Source organism: Macaca mulatta, chromosome 2 (assembly GCF_049350105.2).
Source record: "Macaca mulatta isolate MMU2019108-1 chromosome 2, T2T-MMU8v2.0, whole genome shotgun sequence".
In the NCBI taxonomy this organism is placed as follows: domain Eukaryota; kingdom Metazoa; phylum Chordata; class Mammalia; order Primates; family Cercopithecidae; genus Macaca; species Macaca mulatta.
The window spans coordinates 112,847,723-112,859,255 of NC_133407.1; the positions used below are offsets into that span (position 1 = coordinate 112,847,723).

The following is an 11,533-nucleotide window of genomic DNA, read 5'->3' on the forward strand; positions in this document are numbered from 1 at the left end:
CACAACAACAACAAATGCCAGCGCACTAGCTCATGCCTATAATCCCAACACTTTGGGAGACAGAGGCAGACAGACCACAAGATCAGATCAAGACCATCCTGGCTCACACAGTGAAACCCCGTCTCTACTAAAAATACAAAAAATTAGCTGGGTGTGGTGACGCTTGCTTGTAGTCCCAGCTACTTGGGAGGCTGAGGCAGGAGAATCACTTGAACCCGGGAGGCGGAGACTGCAGTGAGCCAAGATTGCGCCATTGCACTCCAGCCTAGATGACAGAATAAGACTCTGTCTCAAAATAAATAAATAAATAAAAATTTAAAGCCTTGAGGAAATGCTCTTTAACTCAACTGAATGGCAATTACATGGGTATATATATTTATCAAAATTTATCAAACTGGTGGTTTGTGGTGGCTCGTGCCTACAATCCCAGGGCTTTGTGGGGCTGAGACGAGAGGATCACTTAAGACCAGGAGTTCAAGACCAGCCTGAGCAACTTAGTGAGACCCCTCTCTCTACAAAAAAATAATTAAAAACTAAAAATGTAGCCAGGCGTGGTGGTGCATACCTGCAACCCTAGCTACTCAAGAGGCTGAAGTGGAGAATTCTTGGGCCTAGGAGGTTGAGGATGCAGTAAGCTATGATTCCGACACTGTACTTCAGCTGGGTGACAGAACAAGACCCTGTGTCTAAAAAAAAATATATCAAACTATCATTTAAAGTATATGCATTTTGGCCGGGCGCGGTGGCTCAAGCCTGTAATCCCAGCACTTTGGGAGGCCGAGACGGGTGGATCACGAGGTCAGGAGATCGAGACCATCCTGGATAACACGGTGAAACCCCGTCTCTACTAAGAAATACAAAAAACTAGCCGGGTGAGGTGGCGGGCGCCTGTAGTCCCAGCTACTCGGGAGGCTGAGGCCGGAGAATGGCGTGAACCCGGGAGGCGGAGCTTGCAGTGAGCTGAGATCCGGCCACTGCACTCCAGCCTGGGTGACAGAGCGAGACTCCGTCTCAAAAAAAAATAATAATAAAATAAAATAAAGTATATGCATTTTATTGTACGCAAATTATACCTCCATGAAGGTGATTAAAACAAACCTCAGGTGATTCCAACTTGGGGAACTGGATTCCAAGTCTGGAAAGAGCCGAGTCTAGGAAACATGTTCTTAAGCACCAGGAACCAAGTAGTAAGCCCTGTTTTATTCCAAGAGATCTTAGGGCGCTACTCCCGCTACCCTTCCCCTGCCCTGCCAAAAAAAGGTACTACAAACTGTAACCTGAATAGTGAAAGTTGAAGATAGCTGGACTCAGTGGCTCACGCCCATACTTCCAGCACTTTGGGAGTCTGAGGTGGGAGGATTGTTTGAGCCCAGGAGTCTGAGACCAACCTGGGCAAGACATTGAGATTCCATCTCTACGAAAGGTAAAAATATTAGCTGGGCGCAGTTGCACACACACCTGTAGTCCCAGCTACTCGGGAGGCTGAGGTGGAAGGATACCCTGACACCAAAAGCTGGAGGCCACCATGAGCTAAGATTATGCCACTGCACTCCAGCCTGGAAGACAAAACAATACCTTATCCAAAAAAAAAAAAAAAAAAGGCCGGGCGCTGTGGCTCACACCCATAATCCCAGTACTTTGGGAAGCCGAGGCAAGTGGATCACGAGGTCATGAGTTCGAGACCAGCCTGGCCAACATAGTGAAACTCCGTCTCTAGTGAAAAAACAAACACAAAAACACACACAAAAAATTTAGCTGGGCATGGTGGCGCGCGCCTGTAGTCCCAGCTACTTGGGAGGCTGAGGCAGGAGAATCGCTTGCACTGGGTAGGCAGAGGTTGCAGTGAGCCAAGATTGTGCCACTACACTCCAGCTTGGACAACAGAGCAAGCCTCCGTCTCAAAAAAAAAAAAGGCCAGGCACGGTGGCTCACGGCTGTAATACTAGCAACTATGGGAGGCCAAGGTAGGCGGACTGCCTGAACACAGGAGATGGAGACCAGCCTGGGCAACACGGTAAAACCCCGTCTCTGCTAAAATACAAAACAAAAATTAGCCGGGCGTGGCAGCATGCACCTGTAGTCCCAGTTTACCTGGGAGGCTAAGACAGGAGAATCGCATGAACCTGGGAGGCGGAGGTTGCAGGGCGCCGAGATCATGCCACTGTACTCCGGCCTGGGCGACAGAGCCAGACTCGGTCTCCAAAAAAAAAGTAATAAAAAAAGTAGGCCAGGCGCGGTGGCTCACACCTGTAATTCCAGCACTTTGGGAGGTGGAGGCAGGCAGATCACCTGAGGTCAGGAGATCGAAACCATCCTGGCTAACATCGTGAAAACCAGTCTGTGCTAAAAATACAAAAAATTGCTGGGCGCAGTGGCTCAAGCCTGTAATCCCAGCACTTTGGGAGGCCGAGACGGGCGGATCACGAGGCCAGGAGATCGAGACCATCCTGGCTAACACGGTGAAACCCCGTCTCTACTGAAAAATACAAAAAAAAACTAGCCGGGTGAGGTGGCGGGCGCCTGTAGTCCCAGCTACTCCGGAGGCCGAGGCAGGAGAATGGCGTGGACCCGGGAGGCGGAGCTTGCAGTGAGCTGAGATCCGGCCACTGCACAGAGCGAGACTCCATCTCAAAAAAAATAAAAATAAATGAAAAAAAATAAAAATAAAAATAAAAAGACAAAAAATTAGCCGGGCATGGTGGCACATGCGTGTAATCCCAACTACTCAGGAGGCTGAGGCAGGAGAATCGCTTGAACCTGAGAGGTGGAGATTGCAGTAAGCTGGGATCGTGCCATTGCACTCCAGCCTGTGCAACAAGAGCAAAACTTCATCTCAAAAAATAAATAAATATAATAAGTTAGCTGAAAGGCTGCTGTCTGGCACTTGAGGTAAGTGCTTCTCTCTCACTGAAATCTCATAGTGCTCGCTTACCATTCCCTTTCTACAGAAGAAAAAAACTGAATCAAAAAGGAATCATATTACTGTCAAGGGTCTCAAGCCATCAAGTGTCAGAGCTAGTATTTAACTGTCAGCTTCTCTCCAGAATCCATGCTCTTAAATAAGATACTCTACTGCCTTCCTTTTCTTTGTGTTTGTGTTTGAGACAGAGTTGCCCAGGCTGGAGTGCTGTGATCTTGGAGCACTGCAACCTCCACCTCCCAAGTTCGAGCAATTCTCCTGCTTCAGCCTCCTGAGTAGCTGGGATTACAGTAACCCACTAACACACCTGGCTAATTTTTGTAGTTTTAGTAGAGATGGGGTTTCACCATGTTGGTCAGACTGGTTTTGAACTCCTGACCTCAGGTGATCCACCCACCTTGGCCTCCCAAAGTGCTGGAATAAAGGCGTGAGCCACTGTATGCAGCTTGCCTTCCTTTTCTGAACTTAATATCTTTAAAAGATAAACAGCTTCATTATGAATAACTGGAGAAGTTAAACAAGAGATTTCATCCAGAAAAGAAATTTTCCACACACACACAAAACATCTCTGAACAAAATTGCTGTATCACATAATAAAATTATCTTGTAGAGAAAAGGATTAACAAAGTGCTACAACATCAATATCCATCCTAAATTTACTTCCTTAACCTCTCAAAGCCTATATCCCAAACAACAAACGGAGTTACAAAAAAATATCCTGGTAATAGAGCATGTGATCTCTAAGTCCAGAGAATCACAACTCATCTGCAACATACAGAGTAGGATACAATGGCCACAAGAATACAGTAAAATAAAAATGTATACATAACAAAAGTTAGAATGTTCAACCATATACCTAAAGTCAAAACAAGCAACTTTTTAAAATTATGGAACTGAATTCTTGTGATTTAGAGCAGCTATAAGCTTCAGAAGTTAAAAATCTTGGCCAGGGTAGCTCACGCCCATAATTCCAGCAGGAAGCTGAGGTGGGTGGATTGCCTGAGGTCAGGAATTTGAGACCAGCCTGGCCGACATGGTATAATTCTTGTCTCTACTAAAATACAAAATACAAAAATTAGCCGGGGGTGGTGGGCAGGTGGTGGTTGGCACCTGTAATCGAGCTACTGGGGAGGCTGAGGCACGAGCATTGCTTGACTCACACCTGTAATCCTAGCACTTTGGGAGGCTGAGACAGGAGGACCACTTGAGCCCAGGAGTACAAGATCAGTCTAGGCAACATAGCAACACCCCATCTCTAATACAAAAAAAGAAGAAAAAAATAAAGCAAAAAAAAATTTTTTTTTTTAGACGGAGTCTCGCTCTGTCGCCCAGGCTGGGGTGCAGTGGCCTGATCTCAGCTCACTGCAAGCTCCACTTCCCGGGTTTACGCCATTCTCCTGCCTCAGCCTCCCGAGTAGCTGGGACTACAGACGCCCGCCACCTCGCCTGGCTAGTTTTTTGTATTTCTTAGTAGAAACGGGGTTTCACCGTGTTAGCCAGCCAGGATGGCCTCGATCCCCTGACCTCGTGATCCACCCGTCTCGGCCTCCCAAAGTGCTGGGATTACAGGCTTGAGCCCCCGTGCCTGGCCAGCAAAAAAAATTTTAACACAAATCCTTGGTGGCTCACGCCTGTAATCCCAACACCTTGGGAGGCCGAGGCGGGAGGATCACGGGGTCACGAGGTCAAGAAGTCGAGGCCATCCTGGCCAACATGGTGAAACCTCCTCTCTACTAAAAACACAAAAATTAGCTGGGTGTGGTGGCCCGTGCCTGTAGTCCTAGCTACTCTGGAGGCTGAGGCAAGAGAATTGGCTGAACCAGGTGGGCAGAGGTTGCAGTGAGCCGAGATCGCGCCAAGGCTGTACTTCAACCTGGCGACAGAGAGACTCCATCTTAAAAAAAAAAAAAAAAGAATCTAGTTTCAGCTTTATGATTTTTCTTATTTAGCAAATATTTTGCTGGGTACAGTGGCTCATGCCTGTAATCCCAGCACTTTGGGAGGGTGAGGCAGGAGGACTGCTTGAGCCCAGCAGTTTGAGGCCAGCCTGGGCAACATAGTGAGACCCTGTCTCTAAAAATAAATAAATAAATATAGGCCTGGTATGATGGCTCACACCTGTAATCCCAACACTTTGTGAGGCCAAGACGGGTGGATCACTTGAGGCCAGGAGTTTGAGACTTTGGGCGGCCAAGGCAGGCAGATCACTTGAGGCTGGGAGTTCAAGACCGGCCTGAGCGACACAGCGAAACCCAGTCTCTGCAAAAAAACATAAAAATTAGCCAGGTGTGGTGACTCGCACCTATAATCCAAGCTTTGGGAGGCTGAGGTGAAAGCATCACCTGAACCAGGAGGTTGAGGTTGCAATGAGCCAAGATCATGCCACTGCACTCCAGCCTGGGTGACAGAGTGAGACCGTCTCAAAAAAAGAAAAAAAAAAAAAACTTAGGCCGGGTGCAGTAGTTCACACCTGTAATCCCAGCACTTTGGGAGGCCGAGGCGTGTGGATCATGAGGTCAGGAGTTCAAGACCAGCCTGGCCAACGTGGTGAAACCTGGTCTCTTCTCAAAATACAAAAATTAGCCAGGAGTGGTAGCGGATGCCTGTGAATCCCAGCTACTCAGGAAGCTGAGGCAGAAGAACTGCTTCAACCCAGGAGGTGGAGGTTGCAGTGAGTCCAGATCGCGCACTGTACTCCAGCCTGGGCGACAGAGCAAGACTCTATACTAAAAGGGAAAAAATAAATAAATTTTTTTTTACAGTATACACCTGTACCCCACCACCTAGACTACAGTGAAATTTTTTTTTTTTTTGAGACGGAGTCTTGCTCTGTCACCCAGGCTGGAGTGCAGTGGCCGGATCTCAGCTCACTGCAAGCTCCGCCTCCTGGGTTCACACCATTCTCCTGCCTCAGCCTCCCGAGTAGCTGGGACTACAGGCGCCCGCCACCACGCCCGGCTAATTTTTTTTTGTATTTTCAGTAGAGACGGGGTTTCACCATGTTAGCCAGGATGGTCTCGATCTCCTGACCTCGTGATCCGCCCGTCTCGGCCTCCCAAAGTGCTGGGATTACAGGCTTGAGCCACCGCGCCCGGCCTACAGTGAACATTTTAACGACTTGCTCCATCAAATTCCATCCCCTTTTTAACACAAGCATTACAGAGAGAGTAATTACAGGCTGAAAGGCAAGTGTCAGAAAATCAATGGTTTGGCTAGGCATGGTGGCTCACACCTATACTCCCAGCACTTGGGAGGCTAAGGCATGTGCATCACCTGAGGTCGGAGTTCGAGACCAGGCCAACATGGTGAAACACCATCTACTAAAAATACAAAAATTAGTCGGGCGTGGTCACACACACCTGTAGTCCCAGCTACTCTAGAGGTGAGGCACGAGAATCGCTTGAACCTGGGAAACAGAGGTTGAAGTGAACTGAGATGACTCACTGCACTCCAGCCTGGGTGACACAGTGAGACCCTGTCTGGGGTGGGGTAGGGTGGGGTGGGGTGCGGAGGGGAGGGATGACTTCAAATAAAACAGGCTGAAGTCATTAAGTCAAGGAAATTAATATTAGGAAATCTTTTCCTTTTTTTTTTTCTTTTTTTGAGACAGAGTCTTGCACCATCTCCCGGGCTGGAGTGCAATGGCGCGATCTCAGCTCACAGCAACCTCCGCCTCCCAGGTTAAGGTGATTCTCCTGTCTCAGCCTCCTGAATAGCTGGGATTATAGGCGCCTACTGCCACGCCCAGGTAATTTTTTTTATTTTTAGTAGAAATGGGGTTTCACCATGTTGGCCAGGCTGGCCTCAAACTCCTGACCTCAAGTGATCCACTTGCCTCAGCCTCCCAAAGTGCTGGGATTACAGGCGTGAGCCACCGCTCCTGGCCAGGAAATCCTTTCTCATATTTGTACAATTACCATATTAGTTTACTATTTGGTCAGAATGGAATTAGATCTACTCCTACTCACGGTGATTCTAGTTGTTTTTTTTTTTTTTTTTTTTAAATATCAGATCATGTCATCCCCTTTCTAAAGAATATCTAAATGACTTCTAATTTCAGAACAAATCCAAAGAATTTCCCATGTCCTAAAGGCCCTATATGATCTGGCCCCTGCCCACCTCTCTAACCTCTTTTTACCTCCAACTTTTCCTTTCACTCCACTTCGAACTTACTTCATTGGCTGTGTATGTTTTCCTCTTTCCCTTCACTTAAATTTAAGATACTATCATAAATATGCTTAAATGTGGCCAAGCGCAGTAGTGGCTCTCACCTGTAATCTCAACAATTTCAGAGGGGGGCAGATCACCTGAGGTCAAGAGTTCCAGGCCGGGCGCGGTGGCTCACGCCTGTAATCCCAGCACTTTGGGAGGCCGAGGCAGGAGGATCACGAGGTCAGATCAAGACCATCCTGGTCAACACGGTGAAACCCCGTCTCTACTAAAAATACAAAAAATTAGCCAGGCGTGGTGGGGGGCGCCTGTAGTCCCAGCTACTCAGGAGGCTGAGGCAGGAGAATGGCGTGAACCTGGGAGGCGGAGCTTGCAGTGAGCTGAGATCCGGCCACTGCACTCCAGCCTGGGTGACAGAGGGAGACTCCATCTCAGAAAAAAAAAAAAAGAGGTCGAGACCAGCCTGGCCAACATGGTGAAACCCCGTCTCTACTAAAAATACAAAAATTAGCCAAGTATAGAGGTGCATGCCGATAATCCCAACTACTCCAGAGACTGAGGCGTGAGAATCACTTCAACTGGGAAGCAGTGGTTGCAGTGAGCCAAGATCACGCTACTGCACTCCAGCCTGGGCAATACAGTGAGACTCCATCTTGAAAGAGAAAAAAAAAAAAAAAATATATATATATATATATATATATGTACACACACACACACACTTATATATTTACTCATCCTCTTAAAAAATGAAATCAAGCTCAGTTTGGCATAAACTGCATACTGATTGCAATTCAGCAAGTGTATTTGATGTTTTTCAGTATTATTAGCTATAAAAATGTATTTGGCGGAAGTACCAATAAACTGAGACCAACACCCAGAATGAGCAGCTTCAGTGCCTGATTTTCAGTCACATGACTACCGTAATTATGAACATACCGAGGCCTTCACTTAATACTATAGCTCCACAGATTAAAGATGAAGGATTTTATAGTAATTACCAACTTCAAAATGTCTTGGAAATTTTAATCCCACAAATACTTAACAATGACATGTCCCCAAAGAGCCCCAAGTATAGCAAGACATATAACATTAACAAGTTCAAAATTTAGTTATATTAATGTGTAGTTACAAGCAAACAGTTACATTGGACAGGTAAATAAAGGAATAAACGAATGACTTCCTTCAAGACAAAAAGAACCAAACAAGTCAACAGAGGTAAAAATTTAAAATCAAAACTATTAAAAAACACAAGTGGAACCAACTTTGAGGTAAAAAAGATTCCAGTTTTCCACCATAAATTACTAAACAAGGTTTGTGAACAAATCAACTTGGATGCAAATAGCGCTATTCAATGAAGACGATCTGTTACTGTAGATCCAATGGTAGAGTCGGACAAAATACTTAGGATCCTTTTAAAACTACAAATATGGGTGGGCGTGTGGGCTCACGCCTGTAATCCCAGCACTTTGGGAGGCCGAGGTGGGTGATCACCTGAGGTCAGGAGCTCAAGACCAGCCTGGCCAACATGGTGAAACCCCGTCTCTACTAAAAATACAAAAATTAGCCAGGAACGGTGGCTGGTGCCCGTAGTCCCAGCTACTCCAGGGGCTAGGGCAGGAGAATCACTTGAACCCAGGAGGCAGACGATGCAGTGAGCTGAGATCGCGCCACTGCACTCCAGCCTAGGCAACAGAGTGAGACTCCATTTCAAAAATAAAAATAAAAGTATATGGCCAATTTTAAAATCCAGTGACTATGTACTATTTATCATAATCACTAGTAACCATAATGCAATTAAACCCAAGGTGCTGTCTACAGCAGGCTCAAATTAGCTCTCTTAGAAGCTGAACTATCAGTCTTTCAGAGTTAACATAAATCTCTCAGCGCTCTAAGATAATTAAGAAGACGCAAACTAGCACCTTCTCCCGTCACTGCAGGGCTCCACCCCATGGACAAGAAACACTTGAAGAGCTACCTCTTTTTAACTCTCCTAATAACTTACACCCCCATATGACCAGAATAAACTTTTAAAAAGGAGTTAACTGACAAATGGAAAGAAATCAAGACTACAAAAATACTCCACCACCACCACCACATACATGTGCACAGGGAATTGTTTACTTGACACATGCAGTACCCCAAATTAATAGTCAAAAGTGCCCACAGTTACCTAAAAATATGTTAGCCTGACCTAAATATCTTGGTTTTGAAGCAGTAAAAGTGTAGGCCTTGCTCTAGAAGTTGGACCCTTAAAAAAAAAAAAAATCCGAACACTTAAAGCCATGATTAGGTCAGCCAGGGACCCTTGTACATTCATCTAGCTCCCTCAATTGAAGGCAGGACCATCCACTTAACAAGGGGTGACTGCTATGTAAGCTAATGAACTGAATTTTTTTTGGCAAATGAATTTTTCAGATTCTCCCAAACTATTCACCATCAACAAGGTTTAAAAGAAGAAACAATGGAATAAGCTGGAAGTCCTGAATTTTAGCTGACTCTAGAGGTCAAATGTTTGGGAGTAAATGGAGAATACCTTAACAGAGCAGACAGTTCTGGTCTGCTCCTGACTAGATAGATAATCCTGGGAAATTTACTTAAGTCTCTGGGACTCAGTTTGCTCATCTGCAAATGGGGTTAGACAACCACACCTGAAAGATTCCTCTTAGATCTAAAATTCAAGAACTATACATTATTCCTACTCTCTTCTTCCCTGCAACGCAGATTTTTACAACAGAGAAAATAAATCTAGCATTAGACTTTAACTCAAACCAAGGTGCACCTTATATATTTAATGTCCCCAAGAGCCATCAGTGCTCCACAAAATTAGATGGAACCAATTAAGACAAGTTATCCAGAGATCCTTCAATAAGTCATCCTTTACAATTAAAAACTAGTCTTTTTTCAGTCCAATGTCACTTGTGCCAAACGCTCAAAACAGTATCTCCGCCTATTTAGCCACATCTCAAGGTGACAATCATCCACATGGTACATACACACTACACATCTGGGTGATACTAAGTGGTTGAAAAATTCTCATCACACACATTTTAAATTATGGAAGTTTTTCAGTTTTTCTGTTTTTCTCCTTCAGGAAGGCAGAGTGAAATATAATCTACTTACACACCTGCAAGAAGCGTTTATTTTAAAAGACTTCCTTCAAGACAAAAAGAACCAAACAAGTCAACAGAGGTAAAAATTTAAAATCAAAACTATTAAAAAACACAAGTGGAACCAACTTTGAGGTAAAAAAGATTCCAGTTTTCCACCGTAAACTACTAAACAAGGTTTGTGAACAAATCAACTTGGATGCAAATAGCGCTATTCAATGAAGACGATCTGTAACTGTAGATCCAATCAGTAACTAAGGTACAGATGCTTAGGTGATTCCTAATCAATACAGCGACTTAGACTAACCAATATTGCATCTGTTTTCATGCAACATCGCTAAATCATTTACAGTTTTGTGGTTTTGTTTTTTTTTTTCAACTGGAAAATACCCCTTTTCCACTCAATACAGACCCCAAAGCTTTCAGACGAGTTAGGGCGCGTTCGGGGTGGTATGGCCGTAGATCATACCTCTAAGCTTTCAATACAATCTTTTACTTACTTACACAGTCTCCAACAAATCTGCATTAAAAGAAAACCTACCCAAAGTGTAACTGGACTTTAATCAATATAAAACAGTGATTCACGTTTCTCGGTAAACGTAAAAAGCAAAATGGAGTTGTAAAGAGTTTCTTTCCCATTTCAACTCCGACAGCCACGCGCGCTTTCAGCAGCCGGCCACACTGCGCGGTCGGGGGCCCGGCCCAAAGCCCCCGCCCTGCCCGGCGCTGCCGGGAGAGGAAGCGCCGAGGACCGAGGGCAGGCAGGCGGGCAGCTTGGGCTCCACCAGGCCCGGCCGGGCGGGGGAAGGGGCACTGGAGACTACGGGGCGCGCTTCCGGGGACTGCGCGGGCGGGGTCGCCGCTTTGGGGCGCGGGGCCTGAGCCGGGAGTCAGGTCAAAGGTCAGGGGCTGCTCGGCCAGGGGCGGCTCGGCCACGAGCAGCCGGTGGGGCGCGGCCGCTGCGGGGCGGCGGCCTGCCGGCCGGAAGACTGCCGGGCGGGCGGGAGGGCCTGGGGCCCCGCGGCGCCTGGAGGGAACCCTTCCGCTCACCTCAGGCAACGAATCCGAGTCCAGCCTCTTCGCGCCGGGGACGCCGGTCCGCGAGTCGCAAGCTCGGAGACGAAGACGGGTAGCTGAAGACCAGACCGCGGACTAACGAGAGAACCGACGGAGGACCGCGGGCGGCGGGAGGGGAGCGCGAGAGAGCGAGGGCGGGCGGCGGCGGGAGGGCGAAGAACGACGTGCGCGCCCCCGAGTGCTCAGCGGGCTCGAGCCGACCTAGGTCGCGGCCCCGCGCACGCGCGCGCACTCACAGCTCATCCACTATTGCTCAGGA

General features: G+C 46.8%; 1 protein-coding gene and 1 long non-coding RNA gene across 17 annotated transcripts in view; one reads left to right on the top strand and one right to left on the bottom strand.

Annotated features, from left to right (window-relative positions):
- RHOA (ras homolog family member A) overlaps positions 1-11,404 on the bottom strand; it is a 57,327-nt gene extending 45,923 nt beyond the window's left edge. For 9 of the 16 annotated variants that reach the window (XR_013413934.1, XR_013413933.1, XR_013413932.1 and 6 more), the window contains exon 1: positions 11,248-11,404. The gene's annotated coding sequence lies outside the window, so the exon portion shown is untranslated. Of the gene's footprint in view, positions 1-2,568; positions 3,186-4,080; positions 4,176-7,191; positions 7,743-10,738; positions 11,210-11,247 lie in introns of those variants that run through there. The other 7 variants (XR_013413935.1, XM_077992819.1, XM_077992817.1 and 4 more) reach the window with 6 other exon arrangements.
- On the top strand, positions 6,497-11,437 carry LOC144339194 (uncharacterized). Its single transcript, XR_013413953.1, has 2 exons — positions 6,497-6,556; positions 8,784-11,437. It is a non-coding gene; the product is annotated as an uncharacterized LOC144339194 (long non-coding RNA).
- The last annotated feature ends 96 nt before the right edge of the window (positions 11,438-11,533 follow it).